The 25,010-nt window shown below is 38.9% G+C and overlaps 1 protein-coding gene and 1 pseudogene across 4 annotated transcripts in view; one reads left to right on the forward strand and one right to left on the reverse strand.

Annotated features, from left to right (window-relative positions):
• Window positions 1–25,010, forward strand: part of ZFAND3 (zinc finger AN1-type containing 3) — a 398,518-nt gene that overhangs the window by 157,884 nt on the left and 215,624 nt on the right. The gene's annotated exons all lie outside the window — the stretch shown is intronic.
• The window catches only part of LOC138150194 (SERPINE1 mRNA-binding protein 1 pseudogene), a 76,808-nt pseudogene continuing 73,883 nt past the window's right edge, over window positions 22,086–25,010 (reverse strand).

Below are 25,010 nucleotides of genomic sequence, written 5' to 3' on the forward strand. Positions count from 1 at the left end.
GGACAGTGCTGTTGTTGCAGGGGTCTGGAGACTGTCCTGCAGACAGAGTGAATACTGTCCACTGGTGAAGGATAGTACTGTTGTTGCAGGGGTCTGGGAGCCTTTCTGTTGGTTCAGAAGCCCTGAAGAAGGATTTTCTTGTTGTATGTTTACAGAAATCCTGGGAGAGGGCTTTGCTAATGTGTTCAGGGGTTCTAGGACTGTTCTACAGACAGAGGATGAATTCATGAAGGGACTGGCAATGTATCTTATGGCCTTGCTAAGCCTTGTCTCCCCAGGAACTAAGATTGCTGAGAACTTGCCTCCTGTCAAGATGAAGAAAAGAGCTCCATTTGGGTATTAAGTGCTGTGTTTAAACTTGATGTAATTCTGGGGTAGATTCAATTGTGATCCAGGGGGTGGGGAACTTTTGACCTTATTGTGCTCTGTGATTGACAAATGAAGGTACTTTACCTATGTTTGGAAACTAATCTCCATTTGAGAAGAGGGGTTTTGTGGTGGACTTAATTAAGGTATAGCCTAGGGGTGGAGTAGTATTTAGAACAGGGACTTTGTAATTGATTGAATGATTGGAAGATCCTGGGGTGGGGTAGTACTTAGAGATTATTTAATCACACTTAGTAAATGCTGTATTTGGAATGATGTCATGTTTTGATCTTCTCTGTTCTTGGTTTGTCACTGAATAAAATAGAGAGCACCTATGCTGGTATTTTGAACCTGGGAAGTTGCCTTTGCTTGGCATTACATTACACCAGCTATCCACAGAAGTTTTAATTTATACAAACTACTCTTCTGATATTTGACTTGCTTTATCTTTTTTTCTTTTTCTCCTTTCAGTTGTCATTTGACGTCTAACAAAAGCTCTGTAGCTTTGAAATTGGGTTTAAGTGTCACTTCTGATACTTGTTATCTGTGTAACCTTAGACTAATCAGTAGACTTTTCTGGGTCTTTCTTTTCTTATCTAAAAAGGAGAAGGTAGACTAGATGTCCTGGAAGGAAGATCCTGCTCTGGAATCTATAATAATCCTGTGATCCTTTCTGTCAAGCAAGACAAGAAAAGAAAACTTAAGATTGTCACCACAGGTTTCCATTTAAAGAAATCCTTTTGTGAAAGGAAAGAATCTTTTGTGATGCAAATTATAACTTAATTTAATTGTTTTGAGGCAGCTAGCGGGCTTATTGAATATAGCACTGGACCTGGAGTCAGGAAGACCTGAGTTCTACTACCATTTGCTATGTGACTATGGGCAAGTTATTTAACCTTTGAGTTTCCTCTTCTGTAAAAAAATGAATTATTTCTAAAGTGTTCTGCAAACCACTGTATAAAGTTTGCTGTTATTAGTAAAAATAATAATAAAATATAAGTATATTTTTAAAGTTAAAACACTTCTGAAAGTAAGAAAAAACTAAATTCTTAATTTAGGTCAGGAGTTATTAACATGGGGTCTGTGGTTTTGGTTTTTTTCCAATATATTTGAAAACTTTTTCAAGATAATTGATTTCTTTTGTAATCCTTTGTGTTGTATTTTATACATTTAAAAACATTCTGAGAAAATGCTTAAGTTTTGAGTGTCATAAGATAGGCTAAGCAGTCAGACTTTGTGTTGCTAGGAGGCCTAAGGCATTAGCAGGGTGGAAAGTAAAAGAGGATTGGGATGGCCCTTGGCAAATTGTAAAGCAGATGGAATTTGTTCTCCTACTTTTGTTGTAGCTTGTTTCCTTTTCTGTTCCATTGACTTAGAGAATTTGATAAGTCAAGACACCTGAATACCAAGGTATTCCCTTTCTACTTATGATTGCTTTTTTAAGTAGCAAGTCGTTTGTTTATCTTGGCAATTTATTGAAGTCAACTAAGTAGGCACATGTTCTCTTGATGAAAGCAAGGAGAATTTATGGAATCACCAGTCATTTTGGGGTTATCGAATATTGAAAAAGGATTTTGTTATGTAGCTTGCTGAAGTTTGGTAAACTTATCACCTCCAGTAATTTTCCAGGTACATAGCTACTTATAACTACATTAAATATAGTTGATGATTTAAGGTAGTGTTCTCCAAAAGCTGTGATCAGTGGCAGAGTCATATACTTTCCTTCTTCCCATCTCTTTCTCCCCTCTTACTAGCCAATCATGAGCTTGAGCACAACTATGTGTGTTGTCAACCCTTGACTATGTTAACCCTTTTTAAACACTTCCCAATTTCTTCTCTTTCACACATGGCAAAGACCTATCAGAGTATAATAATCTGCTGCATCCCAGACACCTACATTGGGCAAAATACTCTGATCTCATCCCTTAGTGTCTCCATATTCTTCCCCACCCTCCCCCTCCCCCCTCCCCTCCCCAATAGCTTTTATTCTTTGGTGAGAAAGAGTGATGAGCAGAGGCTGAGTAGGCATTAAATTGGTTGTAATTTTATTATCTTTCCCCCAAATCATTCCCCTCTTCAACCCTTCTCCATTTCTTTTTATGGCACCACTAGCCTTTCAGTCAAACAGGCTTCATAGCTTTGTTATTATCATTGACTTCTTGCTGTATATCCAGTCAATCACTAAATGTTATCATTATTTCCTGTGCTTTTTTTCTCTTTCATCCCCTGCTTTCCACTCACATAGCCATCATCTCAGTGCAGTTTCTCATGACTGGCCTAAACTTTAACAATAATATCCCAATGGGTATCCCTTCCTCAAGTCACTTAAACCTCTCCAATTTATCCTGTACAAACTTGCCAAAGTGCAGTAGGTCTTGCCATGTCACTGTCCTACTCAATAAACTCCAGTGGCCCTGTATTATTTCATCTTTAATCTTTTTTAAATTTCTGGGTTTTTGTGTTTCACAATGTATACATGATTATTTGTATAATAATATATGTATGTAATTTATAAACAAATATTCACATTGTAGGTACATGCTCTTTCTCCCGACTCCACCTCCTACCCCCCCACCTCCCAACTATTCAGGTGCATGATAACAGAGTTTGGACATTGATTTCTCTTGCTGCAGAGATTTCAGATTGGGAAATTCTTCAGAATTTCTCCACACCTCCTAGTACTGTAATAGATGATTGTACATACCAGCAAAATATATTACATTCCTAGCTTTATTAAACAAAAAGGGAAAAGTTGGGAGTGAGAAGTCAGGAAATTTCCATTTTGGTAAAAGGAGGTTATGGTTACTTCTAGGAAGGAAATTCAGGAGAACTCATCACTAGGAGAGAAGGAACATTGACTTTGGAGAATAGAACAGGATCTCTTGACCATGGCCTTAATCAACTTTGTGGGCAGCAGGGACCCACACTTAGCTTGCTCTTGAGATATAAAAAAGGGCTTGCTCCTATTGTTGAAATTCTAACTTCTTTCTTTACTCTCTTCCCTGCTCTGTACCATCCTTACTTCCCCTCCCTAAGTCTCTATTTCTTTTATGGCATTGTATATAAGGGTTTTTGTTCTGCTGCTGAGATTCCTCCATGGAATTCTTACCAATTTTCCCCCTTCCCTTTTCCAAGTAGTTCAGCCCAGTCTTTGCATTAACTCGATTTAGGGATGAGACTGCACATTGGATAATGTGTCTGTGACCAAATGGGCTCTTATTCACAGCCAGAATAATGGTAGGGTATGAAAGAACCCAATTTGAGTCACAAATGTAATGGTTTCTCTTCCTGGAGAAAGTTATTTCTAGTTTTGCTTTGGTTTTCACTTTTCTAAATTCTGATAATTGCTATTATGTATATATCCATAATACTATATGCTTCAAAAACAACAGTTAGATGGATTCTGTACTATTTGGGAAGTAATCTTATTTATTATATAAAGGCAGTGTCTCCCTTGATATCTCTTGTTTTAAAACCTAATGATTATTATAGTTAATAGACTTCAGGTTTTTTGGTGTGGGTTTTTCTAAAACTTTGGAAGCCATAGTAATAGTGAAATATTAATTTTTTTCCAATGAGTGGTGGAAACCAGAAGCAAATGTTGCCATATTATATCTGTGCTGGCCCAGCTGTATTATCTCCATTGAATTGATTGATGGATGTTTTTCTTCAGATAACTATAGAAGCTCTTAAGTTTTTTTTTTCCCTGTATCACTTCACATGAACTTTAGTGCTGCTTTCCCAGTAAAGCTGTGTAAATATGTAACCTCAATAGTTTTTTTTTTCCAATTTGACCTTTTCACTCTTGCCAAATCTTGTCCTTGCTTTGGTACCTTACCCCATCTGTTACAACCTTTTTTTCTCTCATGTCCAAAAATGTCAGTGCCCTAAAACTTGTTTGTCATTTTTGATTACCTATTCTATTGCTCTGCATATAATTAGAGCTGTTCTCCTATTCAGTTTCTTTAGCAATTTATTCAGTTCCTTATTTTCCCTTCAGTTTATCTTTCTGTCAGACTTTTCCAAAATTGAGAGAGACATTGAAGTCTCCTGTCACTATTGTGTTGCTATATGTATTCTTATATCTTAGGTAATATTTTCTTTATGAATTAGAATGTTAAGACATTTAGAACATATAATTTTGTTATTAATATTGATGTGTTGTCTGTGATTTCTTTCAGCATGGTGTTGTTGTTTCTGTTATGTCATGTTTTTTTTTCAGTTTTGTCTGACTCTTCATGACCTCATTTGGGAGTTTCTTGACAAAAATACTGGAGTGGTTTACCATTTCCTTCTCCAGCTCATTTTACAGATGAGAAAACTGAGGCAAACAGAATTAAGTGATTTGTCCATGGTCACACAGCTAGTAAGTATCTGTCTGGGGCTGGATTTGAATTCAGGAAGATGAGTCTTCCCAACTCCAGGCCTCAGCACACTATGCACCGTGCCACGTTCTTGCATGATAATGTAGTTTTACCATTTAACCTGTTTTGTTTCAGAATGTTTGTTTTTGCTGTATCTAAGAGCATAATTTTAATTCTCACTTTTGGGGATTTACTTCATATATGATAAAATTCCCTCCCCCCATCTCTGTCATTTTATTAGATTGCAGGGTTTTGTTTTCTTATCCAGTCTGTCACTCATTTTCGTTTTATTGGATTGTTTAATCCATTCATATTTAAAATTGTGAGAGGCCAAACCTGGGTCAAGATGGCTGAGTAGAAACAGGAACTCTGCACGGCTCCAGACAAACTTTGGAGCTACAGAACCCAAAAAATAATACAGAGAAGCTAACCTCCCATTGAGGACAGCCTGGCAAGCTGGCAGCAAGCGGCCAGCGCATCGCTCTGCGAACTGAGCCCAGCCCCTGTGAGCCGGAGGTTTTAGCTCCAGGGCGGGCCTGACCAGCTGCCAGCTGGAGGGACTCCAGATCACCAGCAGCTGTGGCTGTTTCCAGAATTATCGACACATAGATACTAAGGACAAAGTGAAAGGTCAGTGCAGTGTGGACTTTGGGACCCAGTAGTTGGGAGTGCGTTGGCTTTTGCCCCTGGGGCGAGAAGCCGCTGAGGGCTACAGCACAGGCGCCGCCATGTGGCAGCTTCAGCTCCTGGCCTGCATACTGTAGGGAGACAAAGCGACCAGTCTGAGGGGTAATTGCTCTTGCTTTAACCTGCTTGGATCTGGATTGCCGTCTAGGATGGAGGTCCTGGGGTGTGCGACTAGCTTGCCAGAGTGTATGGAGGCTTCAGAGAGGGTACCCAAATAATACCTCTGGCAGCTGAAAAAAACCCCAGTGTTTGGTATGAAGCTCCCCTGTTTGGTAGCAGAGTCCTACTGTGGCAAAAAGCCCAAAAGTCAAGTAATTGAGTGGCAACATGACCAGGCAAAGGAAGCAAAGCAAACAGAAGAATTCAACATTAAACTCCTATTTGGGGGACAAAAAGGAGCAAAGCATGGAACAGGAGGAAGACAGTGAAGTTAGAACTCCTGCACCAAAAGCTTCAAAGGAAAATACAAGCTGGTTACAGGCCATAGAGGACCTTAAGAAGCAGATAAGAGAAGTGGAGGAAAAGTTGGGAAGATAAATGAGAATAATGCAAGAAAATTATGAAATGAGAGTCAGCAGCCTGACTGAGGAAAATAACACCTTAAAAAACAGACTAACTCAAATGGCAAAAGAGGCTCAAAAAGGTAATGAGGAGAAGAATGCCTTAAAAAGCCAAATTTGCCAGATGGAAAAAGAATCTCAAAAGCTCACTGAGGAGAATCATTGCTTCAGAATTAGATTGGAGCAAATGGAAGCTAATGACTTTATGAGAAATCAAGATGCTGTTAAAGAGATCCAAACAAATGAAAGAATAGAAGGCAATGTGAAATATCTCATGGGAAAAACCACTGACCTGGAAAATAGATCCAGGAGTGATGATTTAAAAATTATTGGACTACCTGAAAGCCATGATCAAAGAAAGAACCTAGAAATCATCCTCCAAGAAATTCTCAAGGAAAACTGCCCTGATGTTTTAGTACCAGAGGGCAAAATAGAGATTGAAAGAATCCACCAATCACCTCCTGAAAAAGATCCCAAAAAGAAAACTTCTAGGAATATTATAGCCGAGTTCCGGAACTCCCAGATCAAGGAGAGAATATTATAAGCAGCCAGGAAGAAACAATTTGAATATTGTGGAAACCCAATCAGGATAACTCAGGATCTGGCATCTTCTACACTGAGGGATCGAAGGGCTTGGGATATGATATTCCAGAAGGCAGAGGAAGGAGCTGGGATTAAAAACAAGAATCACCTACCCAGCAAAACTGAGTATCATGTTTCCGGGGAAAATATGATCATTCAGTGCAATAGAGGACTTTCAAGTATTCTTGATGAAAAAACCAGAGTTGAATAGAAAATTTAACATTCAGATACAAGAAGCATGAGAAGGTAAACAGGGAAAAGAAATCATAAGGAACTTATCGAAGTAGAACTATTAACATTCCTACATGGAACAACAATAATTGTAACTGATGAAACTTTTCTCAGTATGAAAATAGTTGAAGGGAATAGAAATATATATGTGTCTATATCAGAGGGTATACGGGAGTATGAATATATATGTGAATGTGTGTATATATGTTTACAGGTATACATAGATAGAGGGCACAGGACCAATTTAATAAGAAGGGATTATACTTAAAACGTGAAATAAAGAGGTGAGAGAGGAATATAATGAGAGGAGATGGGGAGAGACAGAATGGGGTAAACTATCTCATATAGAAGAGGCAAGGGACAATGGTTACAATGGAGGGGAAGAATAAAAAAGGCAAAAGGGAATGGTTCAACCTTATTCTCATTGAATTTGGCTCAGGGAGGGAATAAAATACACACTAAATAGAGTATCTCACCCTACAGGAAAGTAGGGAGGAAGGGGATGAGGGGGGGGATGATGGAAGGGAGGGTATGCTGGGGGGAGGGAAGTTGGAAGTACCTACTTTTGAAAAGGGACAGGATCAAAGTAGAGAATAGAACGAGTGGGAGGTGATAGGAGGGAGGGAAATATAATCAGTCTTTTACAATATATCTCTATGTTAATATTTTGTATTAGCTACACATATACAACCTATACTGAACTGCTTATCTTCCCAGTAAGGGTGGGTGAGAAGGGAGGAAGGGAATGAATCTGGAATTCAAAGTTTTAAAATCAAGTGTTTAAAAAAAAATATATATATATGCATACTATTATTAATACTATTTTACGTGTAATTGGGAAATAATATATATAAGCACTGGGGCATAGAGATCCACCATGCCCTACTGGAAAAGTCGAAAAGTCCCTTTTTTTCTATTTAAACATTTCACTTCCCCACCTTCTCACCCACTCTCCTACAGATTCTTTTCTTCTTGAGATACTACAGGAGTTACCTATGCCATTGCTAGTTCTTGATTTGACCAGGGCGCATCACATACTCCCTTCTGTTACCCTTTTTCCTTTTTCCCTTTCCCCTTTCCCCTTTCCATACACGCTCTTATTTTGTAATATAGTCCCACAGGAAATAATAACTTGTAGGCAGGGTGTCTGAAGATGTTCTGGGCCTACATTTCCACCATTACCTCCACCTGACTTCTGCATTTATCCATTTCTCCTTGTGTACATTTAAAAAGAAGTCTGTTACTCATCTCTTTTGTCATTTTGTTGCTGTTGGTATCCTTGATGGGCTGCATTTGTTCACCCCTCCTAAGTTATATTGTCTGGGATGTCCAAGAAGCAAATAATCTCTTCAGGTTTGGCTTTTCTTTCTAAGAATACTTCAAATATTTCCTTATCATTGAGTATCTGTCTTTTATTTATGGTTAATCTCAATTTTGTAGAGTAGTTCACTTTGGGTTGTATTGGAGATCACTTTGGGCTGTATTGTGACCTCTATTGATCTTTGAAACACATTCCATTCTATTTTGCATTTTCTGGTGGGTACCGAATGATCTTGTGTTATTTGAAATTCCTTTGTATTTGAAGGCCTCTTTTCATGGTTACTTGCAGAAATTGTTTTTCAATGAAGTTGGTAAATTTAATCACCATATATTTTGGAATTTGCAGTCTTCATGGTTGTTTTCTGGAGGCTTTCTTTCATTTTGTTTTTGTATTTTGTTTTCTATATTCAGAAGTTCTGGGAAGTTTCTTCATATTATTTCTTACATTATACTATTCAGGTTTTTGGACTTATGTTCTCGAAGACCTGTAATCCTTAGGGTATCTCTCTGCATCCTGTCTTAAAGATAATATGATTTGTTTTAAATAGAGATCATGTTTTCATTTAATGCTATTACTTTTTGCACCTCTTCTTGGTTGTCCTTTACTTCTTATATTTCCATTCCCAATCAGTTGTCCTCTCTTTTGTTTCTTTATTTCAGGATTCAGGTTTTTCTGTTTTGCCAATTATTTCTGCTATGCATGACATAATTGCTACTCTTACAATTCTCACTTCTATTTTAAGCTACTCATTTTGTGGTTCTATAGTCTAAAAATTCACAAGATCCTCAGTCTTATCAAATGTTGAATTGTTTCTCTTTGTTTTGCAGTATTTATTCATAAATGCTTGAACTTATTTACTAGATCTCGAGGCCAAATTTCCTTCAGTTGTTTATCTGCTTATGCTTTTAATTAAGGTCTTTGAATTTTATTCCTCCTGAGATCTATGATAATTTGTCTTTTTCCGTTTATTTTCTCCTGTTTTTTTTACTATTGCCCCTCCGATAATGGTTTTCCTAGAGGCTGAATCTCAACACACCTCAGCTTTCTCCCATGCAGGTCAATTCATTGTTCACAGCTTAAGTCCCTTCCCCAGGTGATTTTGGGGAGGATGGAACTGGCTGGATCCAGCTGGGCTCTCTCCCTTGAATTAGTGGGTTGTCACATATCCCTCCACATGGAGTTCTGCCCCATTACTTTGTTGTTTAGTTCTCTTTCCTGGCAGTACATAGTGCTTCCTTGCTGGGACTATTGCAGCCTGGGTTAATTTCTGACTTTCCAAGGCTCTGGGAGGAAGAGGTTGGGAGTTTGAGCTGCTGTGGTATGAGGTTGAACACTGTTTCTAGTCCACACAAATGTCCTGCCTTCTTCTCTCTATTTTTCTTCTTTCCTGCAGAAATCTTTTGTAGCACAGTATACTGCTTTGGTTCTATCTATGGTGGGCTCAGCAGATTTTTGCAGTTTGGAGCTTGGATCTCCATGGCACTGGAAAGATGGAGGGGAGACCAGGTTGTGGGGTGGCATTTTGTTGGAAGTACATGGGTCAAGTCTTCTAGTGATGCCATATTGCCAGTAGCATAGTTGATGGGGGAGAGAGTACCAAGTAAGCTCAAATTAGGTATCTGTTCGTGGAATTTTTTTTACCTTCTTTTGAATTCCTTATGTCCTAGACCATGGAGAAAGCTAAAGTAGCTTTATCTTTAACTCATAATTTCCCCTTTTGGAGAGGTTTTAGAAGTAAGGGTCAGAGAGAATATTCCTAGTCTTCCATCTTAATGGTCATGTGACCCAGAAGTTCTCATATTAGACTAATATGGCCTGATTCAGGCCAGCCTTGTGCTTCAGGTCTATATTTGGAATAGAATGGCTAACAGGAGTTTTTCCTATCCATATAGATAGGATACTTAGCCCAGGATTCAGCTTACATTCAGTTGAATGTAGCTTGCCTGCCACTGTGCTGTCTAGGACATTGCATTGGTAAGACTGAGGGAGAGTTATGCTTGCCTCCTTATAGGCTGACTTATGTAATTAGTCCCCTAGGAAGGAATATCAGTGGCCTGAGCCCTAGTCTCTGAAGCCAGGTAAATTTCAAGGACAGTTTCAGTATTAGCCCTGTCTGCATGGCAGATATTGCTTCTACTTTGCTCCACTCCTTGCTGGCAAGATATCAAAAGTATTCCACTGCTTCAATTCCTTTAGAGTTTTTATTGGATAACTCTAATCTTATTAACATAGGCAGGAAGGAAAAGAAAAACTAAAACAGAAAACCCTATTTAACTATAAGAAGTGTAAAAGTCTCCTGAAAGTGACAGAATATGGAGAACAAAGACCAGAAATATCAAATTTTCTCTTTCCCCTTCATAAGGACTCAGTCCTGGATCTCAGTGATCTGGTTCATGTGGTGAGTGATACCTAAGTCTTTTCGTTTCACTCAGTGTAGATCAGTGAAAATGAGCAGGAATAGGACATAAGGTATGTTAGGGTTATACTGAAGATGATAACAGTTATGCAGTTACTAGTCCTCATCAAGGGTCATCTGTAATAAAATAGCTAAGAGGTCATTAACCTCTCATGTATATGTAACCTGTTCCCAGTTGCTGGATCAGTAGTGAGAATTACCATGTACCGCCACCTTCTCATATTGTTCACTACCCCTACAGTCAAGACCACCTCTTTCCTTTCAACCACATTGGGAGAAGGAAGAAGTGGTGGAGATGGCTGGACAGTGGAAAGAGTGAGAAGATAGGAGCAGATCTTTGACCCTTTGGAGGCTTCTTGCAAGGGACTACCCTTCCTCTTCACTGCATAACCTGAAAGTAAATCACCATCCAACAGTCATTCTTTGGTCCTCCAAGCTCCTCAGGGAAGTCATCCAATGACTTTTGGGTGTTGTATTGACAACAATGTATAAAGGTCTCCTCATTTCTTGGTTATAGTGAGCAAAGGTTCATACTGGACCTACCTAGTCTGCTGCTTATGCCAAAATCTACTCCACTGGAACCTGTGTCACTCTGTACTGGTGCCTCAGCAGGTCAGGGCCTACGAAAGCCTCCCCCCTTTCCTTGCTAGTTGAGTTCTGAGTTTTGTTGTAGACACTGGCACTGCATAGTTACAGGCCAAGAGTTGCCGTTGCTACTGCCTTCCTATGCTGGGGTCCACTCTAAAGGTACCCAGCCCTTACTTTCCATCCCAGAAAGTTCCTAGTGCCATATAAAAAATTCCAAGTAGTTCATTCAGCACAGTTCTTAGACAAATCCCCAAATTATGAGAGCCTGGGACTACTATATCTGGTGGGCCCTATAGATTATTGCCACCCCAATATACAAAAATCATGCTAATGCAGCAAATGACAGTTTATAGCATGTGTCTTAAAAAGTTATGTCTATTTGCTGAATGCCCACAGTAAGTTTACTCTCAAATCTACATAGATCAATGGAAACTGCCCCACATTATGTAGTGTATAGTCAGTACCACTCCTAGGTTTTTTTCCAAATTACCATTCCTCCACTATAACAGCATCATAATTTGCTGTTGCTATTTGTTGACCACCTTTTATTCCATGTTATTCTCTTTTCTCTTAATTTTCATATGCTGCTACTTTCTTCTGGTTTCCTTTATTACCTGTCTAATCCAACAGACCATATTTATAAAGCCTGTATATATAGTAGCAATGTTTTTACTTCCAGAATGTGGACTCCCTAGGAACCAGTTATAGGAAGGGTATCCTTGAAGTATCTTAGATTCTCAGTCTCAGCATCTCTACCATTATCCATCCAGGAGAACCTCCTTGAACCATGTGTAACCAACCACAAGCAAGGTGGGATTTGTTGTTTTTTCTTTTTGGAGTTCAGTTTCTCAGTCTTAGGCTAAATTGTAAACAGCTGAAGGATTGATAAATCCCTGGTAATCCACAACTGTAGTCCATTAGGTGCTGAGGCATGGCTTTCATGCCTTTGGGTACTAAGTCTATCTGGTGCTGAGTTTTGGGCTATGGGCTATGCAGGAGGGCTCTCTGCACTGAGCCACTCAGATGCTGAATAAAACTGTGTCTATAAGCTGAAAGGTTGATACCTCCTTGGAGCTTATTCCTTGGTGCTTGATGTCCTGAAGGAGACTGGGTAGTTTTTGTTAAGGTGTCCCCTGCCGCTCCCACCCCCATGCCCAATGAGTGTGAGCCCAGAGGAAGAAAATGAGCGTAGACTTTAAGAAAGCTAGCACTAGCAGCAGCAGAGACTCACTGAAGAGGAACCTCCAGGTTGTGAAAGTGAATTTGAGCTGAAGGGCAGAGACCCACCCACTGGGAAAGAGGCTTGATTTATACCCCTTTTAAGAGCTATTATCAAGGAGCCTCCTGGCTTTGAAAGTGAATTGAGATGGCAGTTAGTATGTTGTTGTTGCCCTGTTAAGTTTTGTTTTCCCAGAAACAGAAGGTGGGGGCAGGAACCCCTGTAGCCTGCTGTCAGGCGGGAGCAGGGAGAGCTTGGAGTGGAGCCAGCCCCTTTCCCCAGAAGCAGGAGCCAGGAGAGTTGCCTGTGTTGGGACACAGGCAGGGGCTGGATGCGGTCAGCTACAGGGTTTGGAATGCAGCCCCAAGTCATGATGAAAACTTTGCAACAAGTATTTTGGGGGATGCAATGTTATATATTGAATTCAATGATATATGCTGTGTGCCATATTACATACTGTTACATATATACTGAATGATATGTTTTGTTTATGGCTATGTGGCCACATTAGTAATGTTATGTTGTTATGAATTGTGAATGCTTCAGTTTTTTGAATAAGGTTTAGTTCTGAATAAATAGTGTTCATTATACCTTGCAATTAGAACCCTTAAAATTATTCGCAGCAGCAGCCCTCTGTTGTGCTGTGTCCTAGTGCCCTTGCTGCCCATTTGTGTCTCTTGCCCCCTCAAGCAGAAAAATTCTCCATCTTGCTGATACTTTGTTGAATAGCAACTTCATTTTGAATTGAGCTCTGTTTGATGCTTATGTTTTACTATCTTCAATAAATTTACTACTAAGTACACAGCACAGATTTTTTCTTTTTTTTTTAGCTAGTCTAGTATACTGTGACTCAATACAAAAACATTTTACTTACCATAGATTTTTTCCCCCAGTCTTCTAAAAACGAGATATTATGAAACAGCATAACACAACTATTTCTATATTCATTCAACTTTCATTTTTGGTTAAAAATGTTAAGCCTTTTAGGAAATGATAAATTATTTTTATAACACTTAAATTTGTAAATGGAGGATGAGACTTGCATTTTTGGAAAAGGTTTCATTCCCTTTTCTGACTTTTCATATCAGTCAGGACTTTCAACTTATATGATAGGGGCTTGGAAACTATTATTTCCAGGCTTAGCTTTCAAATCTGATCACCCAGATCCTCTCCTGAATTTATTTTCTTATATACATTTTCTTATTTTTCATAGCAGTGGTTACTTATGTGGCATTGGGGGAAGACTTTAGAATCCTTCATTGCTGCCAGTGGTATGTCAGCATTTGCCTGAATGTTATTACTATGAGCAGAGATCCAAGGATTTTGATGGTGTTTTGAATGGGAATTGTAGGCCCTTCATAACAGTGGGCTAAAAGTGGATGAATGTTAATGACAGAGCCACTGAGTGACTTCTCCAGAACCTTCTCACAACTCTAATAACTGAAAAAATGGTCTTTGTGTTTGTTTTTTATTTTTATTCAGGCCATGGGGCCTGAGAACACACATTTCTCCTGCTTTCTTTTGCAACACTGAGCATTATAAAATGATGTGGGTTTTTTGTTTTGTTTTGTCAAGCGATGGTCTCCCTCTTTGGTTCTTTTATTAAAGGTTGACCCTCAGTAGATAGTCTCTTAGTTAACTTTTTGATTTAATGGAATGGATTACTTAGAACTGTGTGTCAACCCAAGGGATAACATCATGTTATGAAGCTATGAGGGGATTCTTATTTTCTGTAAACCCTTCAGGAATTTCACTTAAAATAGAAGAAGAAAGTTTCCTGAAGAATTTGGTGACCTGTAGTAAACCCTAACCAAATCTTAACTAGTGCATATTAAGCAACATATTTTTTTCATCATGAAAACCCAAAGCACAGTGGTATTGGTTTGGATATGTTAAATCTAAACTGGTGATATTATATGTCATGTCATTATTTTCAGACAAAAGCTTAAATACCAGCATCCTCTCCATCAGAGTCAACACAGCTGATAGATTTAGATTAATATACTACTGGCCTAATGGATTTTTTATAGTGTTCACAAGTGATACAGTTTGATTTTTAACTTTCTATACTTTTCATATTTGCTAATGATGATTTTTCAAATAGGAAATAAATCTTAGATTGGCTTTTGGTAAATTCATGAAGATTTTGACCTTTGACTTCTACTAGACAATACTGGTCTATTACTTGATAGTGGAATTAAGCAACTTGTGTTGATTCTAAAGCTAGACTAAAGGCATAAAGTTTAGGAGAAGATAAAACTGAAAGTTCCCAAATGATAGACAGCTTCTCTCCTGTTATTACTTGGATCATGAAAATAGGAAGTGCTCTGGCATTGTCTGGTCTTCTCTGAATCAGTCAAAGGTAGTCCACCTGGTAAATGTCTCTGAGCAAATGAGAATATTTATGAGCAGGCTGAAGCAGTTCTTAAGTGTCCACTCCTCAGATAGAGAGACTGCTTCTTCCTGAGCCTAAACATTACTTTTTCCCTAGGAATTGCTTGCCATCCCCTCCTAGCAGCCAAATGACTAATTATGGGCTGAAGTCTGAACATTTTTCACTGTTTTGACATTGTGCTCTTGGCAGAGTATAAGGGAGTTCTCTACCTTTTCAGGGTTTCTTTATTTATCAGATGGAATATGGATGCCTTTATGATATTAAATATGTGATTTGTAACGCTTACCTTCCAATTTCCATCAATAAAACACAGCTACTTAGTTACAAATCTGAGTGGATTAAGCAGTTTGTTACAACTTTCAGCTCACTTGAAGTAATTTGAGACAATGAAGATTTCCCCAAAATTCCACTTTTGCCAGCATTTTCCCCTAGTACAGTACTATACAGTGGAGTCTATCATACTGTCTTAAATGAAAGAGGAATGAAATATAATGAGGATGTTCAGGAATGTGTTCTCCCGCTGATCTGGCAGTTCCAAGTTTAAACTCTGCCTTTGTTGCTACCAGTAGAGTAGAAGTTGATCAGTTCTGTTGAGTGACAGTGAATTGAATGGAAGAGTAAAAGGTGAGGGTAGAAAAGGAACGTTGACAGCATTGTTATACTAGAGACATTTGTATAAGAATATTAGGTATATTGGTTCAGTGTGCTATGTTAAGGGCAGAAAGGCAACTATTGACTCTGAAGATCCCATTAAGCCAAGTTTTTTGTTCTTTTGGAATAAATTCTTAGTAGAAATTTAATTTGATAATTTGGAATAGTGTTTCTTCTTTCCTTTTTCAGTTTTTCTTGCTAGGCTGGTCTTCTATCTGTTATGCCATGCTGCCCTTTATCAAAAAAATAGACATATTAAAAAATTATAAGAGGCATCACATTATAGTGGTTAAAGAAGAACTAAGTTTCAGATCCAGGAAGACCTTGGTTTAACAAATGTCCCTGATACATAGTGTGGCCAGGTGTTCTAAAATGCAGGATTTAGGCTTCAATCTCCCCACAGATGTGGATTTCAATTCTACCGCTGCTAGGATAGAATTCCTTTGGGAGCAGCTAGATGGTATGATAGGAAAGAGTGCTGGACTTGGAGTCAAGAGGACCTGAGTTCAAGTCCTTGTGTCTTGGTAGCTGTGTGACCTGGTGTGACTTAAATTCTCAGGTATCTTTATCTGTATAATGGGTAGAAGGCACATGGAATTGGACTCTGTGGCCTCCAAGTTCCCTTCTAGCACTAAGTCTATGATCCACTGACTTGAGATTGACACATAGTGGCTTTGTTACACTGGGTAAGTCACTTAATCTTTTTTTTCCCTAATGTCGAACTGAAATTTAGCATTTCCTTCAATTATTTTTAATACTAATTTATTTTTAATTTTCAGCATTCATTTCCACAAGATTTAGAGTTCCAGATTTTCTCCCCTCCCTCCCACCCTGAGATGGCATGCATTCTGAATACCCCTACTCCCCAGTGTGCCGTTCTTTCTATCACCCCTTCCCTTCCCTGTTAGCCCCTTCCCCCTTCCCCTCTTTTTTTTTTTAATTATGTACTTTTAGTTTATAACATTCAACTTTTGAATTCCAAATCCCCCCCCCCATGCAATCAATATAGGTTCTGCAAATACCTTCACAATGAGCATTAGTCAACTTGTAAAGGAGTATATAACCAGTGGGATGAACAATGAGAAAGAAGGAACAAAACAAAAAGAAAAAAGAGAGAGAGAGCAGTTTGCTTCATTCTACATCCATCCAGTCTCTGTAAATTTTTCTCTTAATGAGGACAGCCTTTTCCATCATGGGTCCTTTGGAGTTGTCTTATAACCTTGCATTGCTGAGATGATCCCAGTCTATAAAAGTCAGTCATCACAGATATGCTGTGTGTGTAATTGTGTATGATGTTTTTTCTGGTTCTGCTCCTCTCACTCAGCATCAGTTCATATAAGTCTCTCTTGAAGTCTAAGTTCATCTAAGATGAAGTCTATCTGCTCCTCATTTCTTATAGCACAATAGTATTTCATTACATTCATATCCCACAACTTGTTTAGCCATTGCCCAATTAATGGGCATTCCCTTGATTCCCCCTTACTTTCCTGTAGGGCAAGATAGATTTCTATACCCCATTGTCTAATATATGTTATATCCCAGTTGCATGTAATAACAGTTTTTTTACATTTGTTTTTGAAACTTTGAGTTCCAAATTCTCTCCCTTCTTCTCTCCTCACCCACCCTCATTGAGAAGCCAAGCAATTCAATGTAGGCTATACATGTTAGTTATGCAAAACACTTGCATAATAGTCATGTTGTGAAAGACTAAGTATGTTTCCCTCCATCCTATCCTGCCCCCCCCTTATTCTGTTTTCTCCTTTGACCCAGTCCCATTTCAAAAGTGTTTTCTTCTGACTACCCCCTCCCCTAATCTGCCCTCCCTTCTTGCAACCCCCCTCCACCCGCCCCCCCACGCACACAACACACTCTCCTTGTCCCCTTTCCACTTACTTTCCTGTACGGTAAGATACCCAGTGGAGTGTGTATGTTATTCCGTCCTTAAGCCAAATCCAAGGAGAGTAAGGTTTCCTCATTCCCTCTGACCTGTCCCCCTTCCTCTCCATTGTGAAACCCTTTTCTTGCCTCTTTTATGTGAGATAATTTACCCCCCATTCTCTCTCTCCCTTTTTCCTTTCCCATTATATCCTCTCACCCCTAAATTTTATTGCTCTCTGTCTGTCTGTGTGTCCATCCATCTATCCATCTATCTATCTATCTATCTATCTATCTATCTATCTATCTATCTATCTATCTATCTATCTATCTATCCATCCTTCAACTACCCTAATACTTAGAAAGGTCTTATGAGTTAAACATATCATTTTTCCATGTAAGAATATAAACAGTTCAACTTTAATAAGTCCCTTATGATTTCACTTTCCTGTTTACCTTTTCATGCTCCTCTTTATTCTTGTATTTGAAAGTCAGATTTTCTCTTCAGCTCTGATCTTTTCATCAAGAACGCTTGGAAGTCATCTATTTCATTCAAAGTATTATACTCAGTTTTGCTAGGTAGGTGATTCTTGGTTTTAATCCTAGCTCCTCTGATCTCTGGAATATCATATTCTAACCCCTGTGGTCTCATAATGTAGAATCTGCTAGATCTTGTGTATCCTGAATGTGTTTTCATAATACTTGAACTGTTTCTTTCTGGGTACTTATAATATTTTCTCCTTGACCTGAAAACTCTGGAATTTGGCTACAATATTCCTAGGAGTATTCCTTTTGGGATCTCTTTCAAGAAGCATTCAGTGGATTCTTAAAATTTCTTTTTTCCCCTCAGGTTCTATAATATCAGGTAAGTTTTCCTTGATAATTTCTTGAAAGACGAGGTCTAGGCTCTTTTTTTGATCATGGCTTTCAGGTAGTCCAATAATTTTAAAATTTTCTCTCTTGGATCTGTTTTCCAGGTCAATGGTTTTTCCAATGAAATATTTCACATTGTCTCCTATGTTTTCATTCTTTTGGTTTTCTTTTATAATTTCTTGATTTCTCAGAATCATTAACTTGCATTTGCTCCATTCTAATTTTGAAAAAATTATTTTCTTCAGTGAGTTTTTGAACCTCCTTTTCCTTTTGGCCAGTTCTTCTTTTCCAGGCCTTCTCTTCATTGACTTTTTGGATCTCTTTTGCCATTTGGGTTAGTCTGTTTTTTAAGGTGTTATTTTCTTCAGTATTTTGGGGGATCTCCTTTATCAAGGTGTTGGCTTGTTTTTTCATGATTTTTTAAAAAAAATAATAATTGTTTAATTTGTTTATTTTTAGTTTTCAACATCCATTTCCACAAGATTTTGAGTTACAAATTTTCTCCCCATCTATCCCCTACCCCCCACCCCAAAATAACAATTCTACTGAATACCCCTTCCTCCAATCTGCCCTTTCTTATATCCTTCTCCATCCCTCCTCTGACTTGCTAGTAGGGCAAGATTGATTTCTATACCCCATTGCCTGTATATCTTATTTCCCAGTTGCATGTAATATATATATTTTAACATTTGATTTTAAAATTTTGATTTCTAGATTCTTTCACTTCTTCCCTCATCATCTACCCCTACTGGGAGGAAAAGCAATTCAGTATATGTTATACATGTGTAGTTACACAAAACATTTCCATAGTAGATATATTGTGAAAAGAATGACCATATTTCCCAGCATCCTATCCCACCCTCCACTTGTCCTATTTTCTACTTTGACCCTGTCCCTTTTCAAAAGTGTGTGCTTCTAATTACCCTCACCCCCCCCATCTGCCCTCCCTTCTATCATCCCCCCTCTTATCCCCTTCCCCCCTACATTCTTGTAGGATAAGATACCCAGTTTAGTGTGTATGTTATTCCCTCCTTAAGCCAAATTCAATGAGAGTAAGGTTGACCCATTCCTTTTTGCCTTCCTGTTTTTCCCTTCCATAGTAACAGTTTTCTCTTGCCTCTTTTATATGAGGTAATTTACCCTATTCTGTCTTTCCCTATCTCCTCTCATTATATTCCTCTCTGATCTCTTAATTTTATTTTTTTTAGATATCATCTCTTCCTATGCAACTGATACTTTGCCCTCTGTCTATGTATACATGTACTTATATAGACACACATTCACATATGTATTTATATGCACATATACCCTCCTATATAAACATGTATGTATGTATGCATATATACATATATATTCCCATCATGTAACATGTAAGAATGTAAATAGTTCCATTTTAATAAGATCCTTATGATTTCTTTTCCCTGTTTACCTTCTCATGCTTCTCTTGTTCCTTGTCAGATATTCTATTCAATTCGTTTTTTTTTTTCATCAAGAATTCTTGAAAATCCTCTATTTCATTGAATGCCCATATTTTCCCCTGAAACATTATACTGAATTTTTCTGGATAGGTGATTCTTTAATTTTATTCCGAGAACATTGGATCTCCAGAATATCATATTCCAAGCCCTTTGATCCCTTAATGTAGAAGCTGCTACATCTTGTGTTATCCTGATTGTGTTTCCATAATACTCAAATTGTTTCTTCTTTGCTGCTTGTAATATTTTCTCCTTGATCTGGGAACTCCAGAACATGGCTATAATATTCCTAGGAGTTTTCTCCTGGGATCTTTTTCAAGAGGTGATCAGTGAATTCTTGCAATTTCTATTTTTCCCTCTGGTTCTAAAACATCAGGGCAATTTTCCCTGAGAATTTCTTGAAGGATGATTTTTAAGTTCTTACTTTGATCATGGCTTTCAGGTAGTCCAATAATTTTTAAATTATCTCTCCTGGATCTATTTTCCAGTTCAGTGGTTTTTCCAATGAAATATTTCACATTGCCTTCTATTTTTTTCTTTGTTTGGAGCTGTTTTATCATATCTTGGTTTTTCATAAAGTCATAATATTCCATTTGCTTCTATCTAATTTTGAAGGAATTAATCTCTTCAGTGAGTTTTTGAAATTCCTTTCCATCTGGAAAATTTGGCTTTTTAAGGCATTCTTCTTCTCCTTGGCTTTTTGGGCTTCTTTTGCCATTTGAGTTTGTCTATTTTTTAAGGTGTATTTTCTTCAGTCAGGTTGTTGACTCTCTTTTCATGATTTTCTTGAATAATTCTCATTTTTCTTCCCAGTTTTTTCTCTACTTCTCTTACTTGATTTTCAAAATTCCTTCTTGAGCTCCTCTATGGCCTATAACAATTCATATTTTTCTTGGAAGCTTTTGATATTGGAGTTTTGACTTCGTTGTCTTCTTCCCATTCTATGCTTTGATCCTTTTAGTCTCCAAAAAAGGAATCTAAGGTTTGATTGCTGTACTTGCTTTGCTTCCTCTGCTTGCTCATGTTGCCACTCAATTACTTGACTTTTGAGCTCTTTGTCATGGTAGAACTCTGCTTCCAGAGAAGAGAGCTTTGTCCAGCATCACAGGGGTTTTAGCAAATGTCAGAGGTCTGAGCAGGGCTCCATCTTTACAGACACTACACTGGCAAACTGGCATTTCTTATCCCAGGACCACCACCTAAGAAAGTGACCCCGATTCAAGCAGGTCAAAGCAAGAGCTATTACTCTTGGAATGGTCGCTTGTTTCCCCTATGATCAGTAGGCCAGGGGCTTCTGAGGCAACCACGTGGCAGACGCTGCAGCCTCCTTGCTCTTCCACCTCTTGCCGGGGGGACAGGGGCAAGACCATGTAGTTCCTTTCCAACAGAGTTCTGAGTGATCTTTTAGTTTTCTTTCTGGCGTTTATAGTTTGAAAAGTCTGGAAACTGCCACAGCTGCTGTTGATTCTCTCTCCTGGAGTCTGCTCTGGCCACCACTGCCTCCCTGGGGCCAAAACCATGTGCCTCATATGGGACTGCACTCAGCTCCCAGCATGCTGCGATGAACCCTTCCTGTTCGCCTTCTAGACTGCCTTTAGGGGGAGATTGTTTCTCTCTGTTACTTTGTGGGTTCTGTAGCTCTAAAATTTGTTTATTGTATTAATAAAATATACTAAAATATATTTTATAGGTATTTGGGGGGGTTTTGGGGAGATGTCACAGAATTTCCTGCTTCTGCTCCACCATTTTGGCTTTGCCACCATGATTTTCTTCTATCACACTCATTTTTCTTCCCAATTTTTCCTCTACTTCTCTTACTTGATTTTCAAAATGCTTCTTGAACTCTTCTAAGGCATGAGTACAATTTATCTTTTTCTTTGAGGCTTTTGATGTAGGAGCTTTGACTTTGTCTTCTTCTCGTTATTTTTTTGTTTTCTTTGTCACCAAAGTAAGATTGTATAGTCTGATTTTTTTTTGCATTGGTTTTTTTTTTTCATCTTCCCAGCCAAATACTTGACTTTTTAACTCTTTGTCAAGGTAGGCCTCTGCTTCCCATGGGGGTGGGGGTGGGTTTACTCTCCCAGGATTCTAGGGTTTTGTATCAGCTGTTCTATCTCCCACTATCTGTGGCCCCAGAGCTCTGGAAGCAGCTGCTGCTGCTGCCACCACTTCTGCCACCCTGGGGCTGGAGCCCAGCCAGACTGTACTGCTCTTTTAACTAGGTCCCACAGAATTTTCCCACCAACCTTCAATGTTGTTCTTGGTGTTTGTAGGTTGAGAAGTCTGGAAACCACCACAGTTGCCAATGATTCAGTCCCCTTAGGCCTGCTTCAGCCCACTCTGTGCTGGTGTGGCCCACACTGGACAGTGTTCCACTCCAGCGCAGTACAGTAGAACCTTGCTGTCCACCTTCCAGTTTGTCTTGGGCTAGAGATCTGTTTCACTCTTTCACTTTGTGGGTTCTGCTGCTCTAAAATTTTATAGTAATTTTTTTTTTTACTGGTACATACTATGTACACCTATGTTTCAAGTTTGGAAATGCACATTTTCAAGCAGCAACACAAAAATATCCATGAAGAATGCATAATCTCATAAAATTATGAAAACATCCCTGCTACCATTACATTTCTAAATACAAGACTGACTAACATATTGTTGCTTCTGTGTAGTGAGAGAAGTTCATTTTCAAAACAGATAAAATTAAGTCTTTAGGTGTGAAGAGTATGAATGACAGTCTTTTAAAAAAAAAATTCTTAGTCCTTTAGGATTGTTAAGCATGCAAGCAAGCCTCATGGCGGAGGGTCCACAAAGGAACCAGGTTTGGCTTAGGACATCTAGTTTAGGCTACAGCCGGGAAACCCTCTGGGTTATCTATGTCAGGAGCTTCTAGAAGCACTTGACTTGTCAGTTCTGCTTCTATGGTTGGACCGTCTGCTGTGTCAGCACTCACTTCACCCACCTCTGCCGCCACTTCTAGGGTGACCGAGGTCTCTTAAATTGATCTCCAGCTAGGATTTGATATCATTGGCAGGCAGGCTTAAGAAAGTGATGGTCCATTACAGATTCTTTTGTGAGCCTCATATGGCTCCCCTGCACCTCTGCCATTCCCTTCTTCTCCTCGCTCGTGAACTTGTGGAGCACAAATCCCTTCTTCCACTGCCCATCAGCGTCCTCGTTGCATTTGGGGATACTAAATTCTACTTTTGCCCATTCCTTATTCTGAATAGCCTTACACTCATCCACGGTCATTTCTTTCGGGCCCTCATCCTTCACCTCTCCCACCTCATTTTCTTTATTTTCTGTATCAGCCACTGGATGGGCTTCTTCTGATGTCTTCTCAATCACAATGGTTTGATCCAAATCAGTCAACTTGTCTTTGACATATTCCCCAGTTATGTGAGCCACTTCCACCACGTTTTTCCTCGTGCTCAGACCAGATCTATCCCACCATGCCTATCAAATTCTCTCTCTGCATGAGAGTCAAAACCATCTCCTCTGCCCGATCCACCTCCATGGCTACCATGTCCTCTTCCCCCAGGACTGCCACGACCTTGGATCTGTTGGTCAGTAAGAGGCTTAAGAACTGAAAATTCTCCTCCACCCCTTTCACCATTCAATTTTTCAAAACATCGCTCATGAGGTGGTTGCCTTCCTGGTCTCCTGTCAGTTGGTTTTCCTTTACCCTGAAGTTGCTGGTCAGGCCTACTACCAGTTCCTCTTATCCTTTCTTTCTTGAGCACAGTGGTTGGTGTCAGGGCCTTGTCCTTCTTGTTGGCTGCAGTGGCAGCGGCCGTGGCTGAGTGATGCTGGGTGGTGTGGATGGCGGCAGTGGGTTCTTGCGGTCCTTCTGCAACTCCCTGCGCAGCAGCTTCCCTGGGTGTGCTCCCACTGCCATCCCCACCACCCACACCGCCTGGGCCTGGCCTGCGCCACGCTCTTGGATCCAGGCCCCCTGCTGTCCTCCTTCTTCTTGTTCTCGGCTGCCTTTAGCACCTTGAAGGGGTCCAGTTGCTCATCAAATAGCTAATAGAACTGGTTGGTGACGAAGCCTTTTGTGACTAGTTTTGTCTTCTTTAGCCAAGGAGATGTAATTTCTTCCCTAGTTCTTTGAACAGATTTTTATATGATATGGCTTTGAGTCTCTTCACTGTCAGGCTTGTTCTTTTCAGAACACGTTTCTTTTTTGCCACTGTCTTTAAATGAGCCACTGAGAATAATACATAAATAATAAATAATAAATAAGCATTCCATATTTGATTAAACCAGGACACCATTTACAGAAGCTTCCTCACTTTGCTCATTCTGGATACTGCTTCAGTTAGTACAGTCAAGCTTTTTCATGTTGTTGATTCATATTGTTTGTAAGTTTACTAAAAACCTATCTTGGTAATTACATACTTTAAAAAAAAAAAGCTTACTTTTTTTTCAATGAACAACCAAAAAAAATATTTTTTTTCTCCTTCTCCCAACTCCTCTCAACCCAATGGGGGACAAACAAAAAACCCTTATAATAAATCTGCATAGTCAAGCAAAACAAATACATCTACTGATCATATCTAAAAAGTGTCTCATTTTGTATGCTGACTCCATCTCCTATCAGGAGATAGGTAGCTTGTTTCATCATCTGTCCTGAAATTGTGGTTGGTAATTGGTTGATCAGAGTTCCTAAGTTTTTTAGAGTTGTTTGTCCTCACAATGTTCTTATATAAAGTATTTTCCTGATTTCATTCATTTCACTCTATATCAATTCGAACAAGTCTTTCCAGGTTTCTGAGAAACTGTTCCTTTCATGGTTTCTTATGGTACAATAGTATTGCATTACATTCATATACCATAGTGTGTTGGGTTGTTCTCCTAATTTAAGATCAAAGGAAGAAACAAAGTACAAAGATATTTATAGTAGCCCTTTTTGTGATGACAAAGAACCTGAATGTTAATTACATGCTAACATTTATCCTTTTTGGTTAAATATTTTACTATACTCCCAAAAGATTGACTTTGAAAGAAGAGGCAAAAATACATCGAAGGAAATGTTGTATAAAAACCTGTCCAGAAGGAAGCACTAAATTGGAAGAAGGGACTCCAGTGAAAGATGAACTGAATTAGAAGGGGAATGGGCAAAAATGGGAAATAAAAAATAAATTTAAGAGATTAAAACCTCCTGTTGCGTTACTGAGAAGTTTCCAGTATGAAATTTTAACTCAATCTGCCCTACTCCCTTGATTTTCATATATACCACTTGCATGATGTTTAACTTGGTCATTGATTTTTTATCTTTATTTTTTTTTGCTTTTAATTTTTTAGAGGGCAGTTGGGGTTAAGTGATTTGCCCAAGGTCACATGGCTAGTTTCTGTGTTGTGTCTGAGGCCGGATTTGAACTCAGGTCCTCCTGACTTCAGGGTTGGT

This window comes from Petaurus breviceps, unplaced genomic scaffold (genome assembly GCF_028583685.1).
Source record: "Petaurus breviceps papuanus isolate PSGF00001 unplaced genomic scaffold, PetGlider_PUasm1.0 90865, whole genome shotgun sequence".
Taxonomy (NCBI): domain Eukaryota; kingdom Metazoa; phylum Chordata; class Mammalia; order Diprotodontia; family Petauridae; genus Petaurus; species Petaurus breviceps.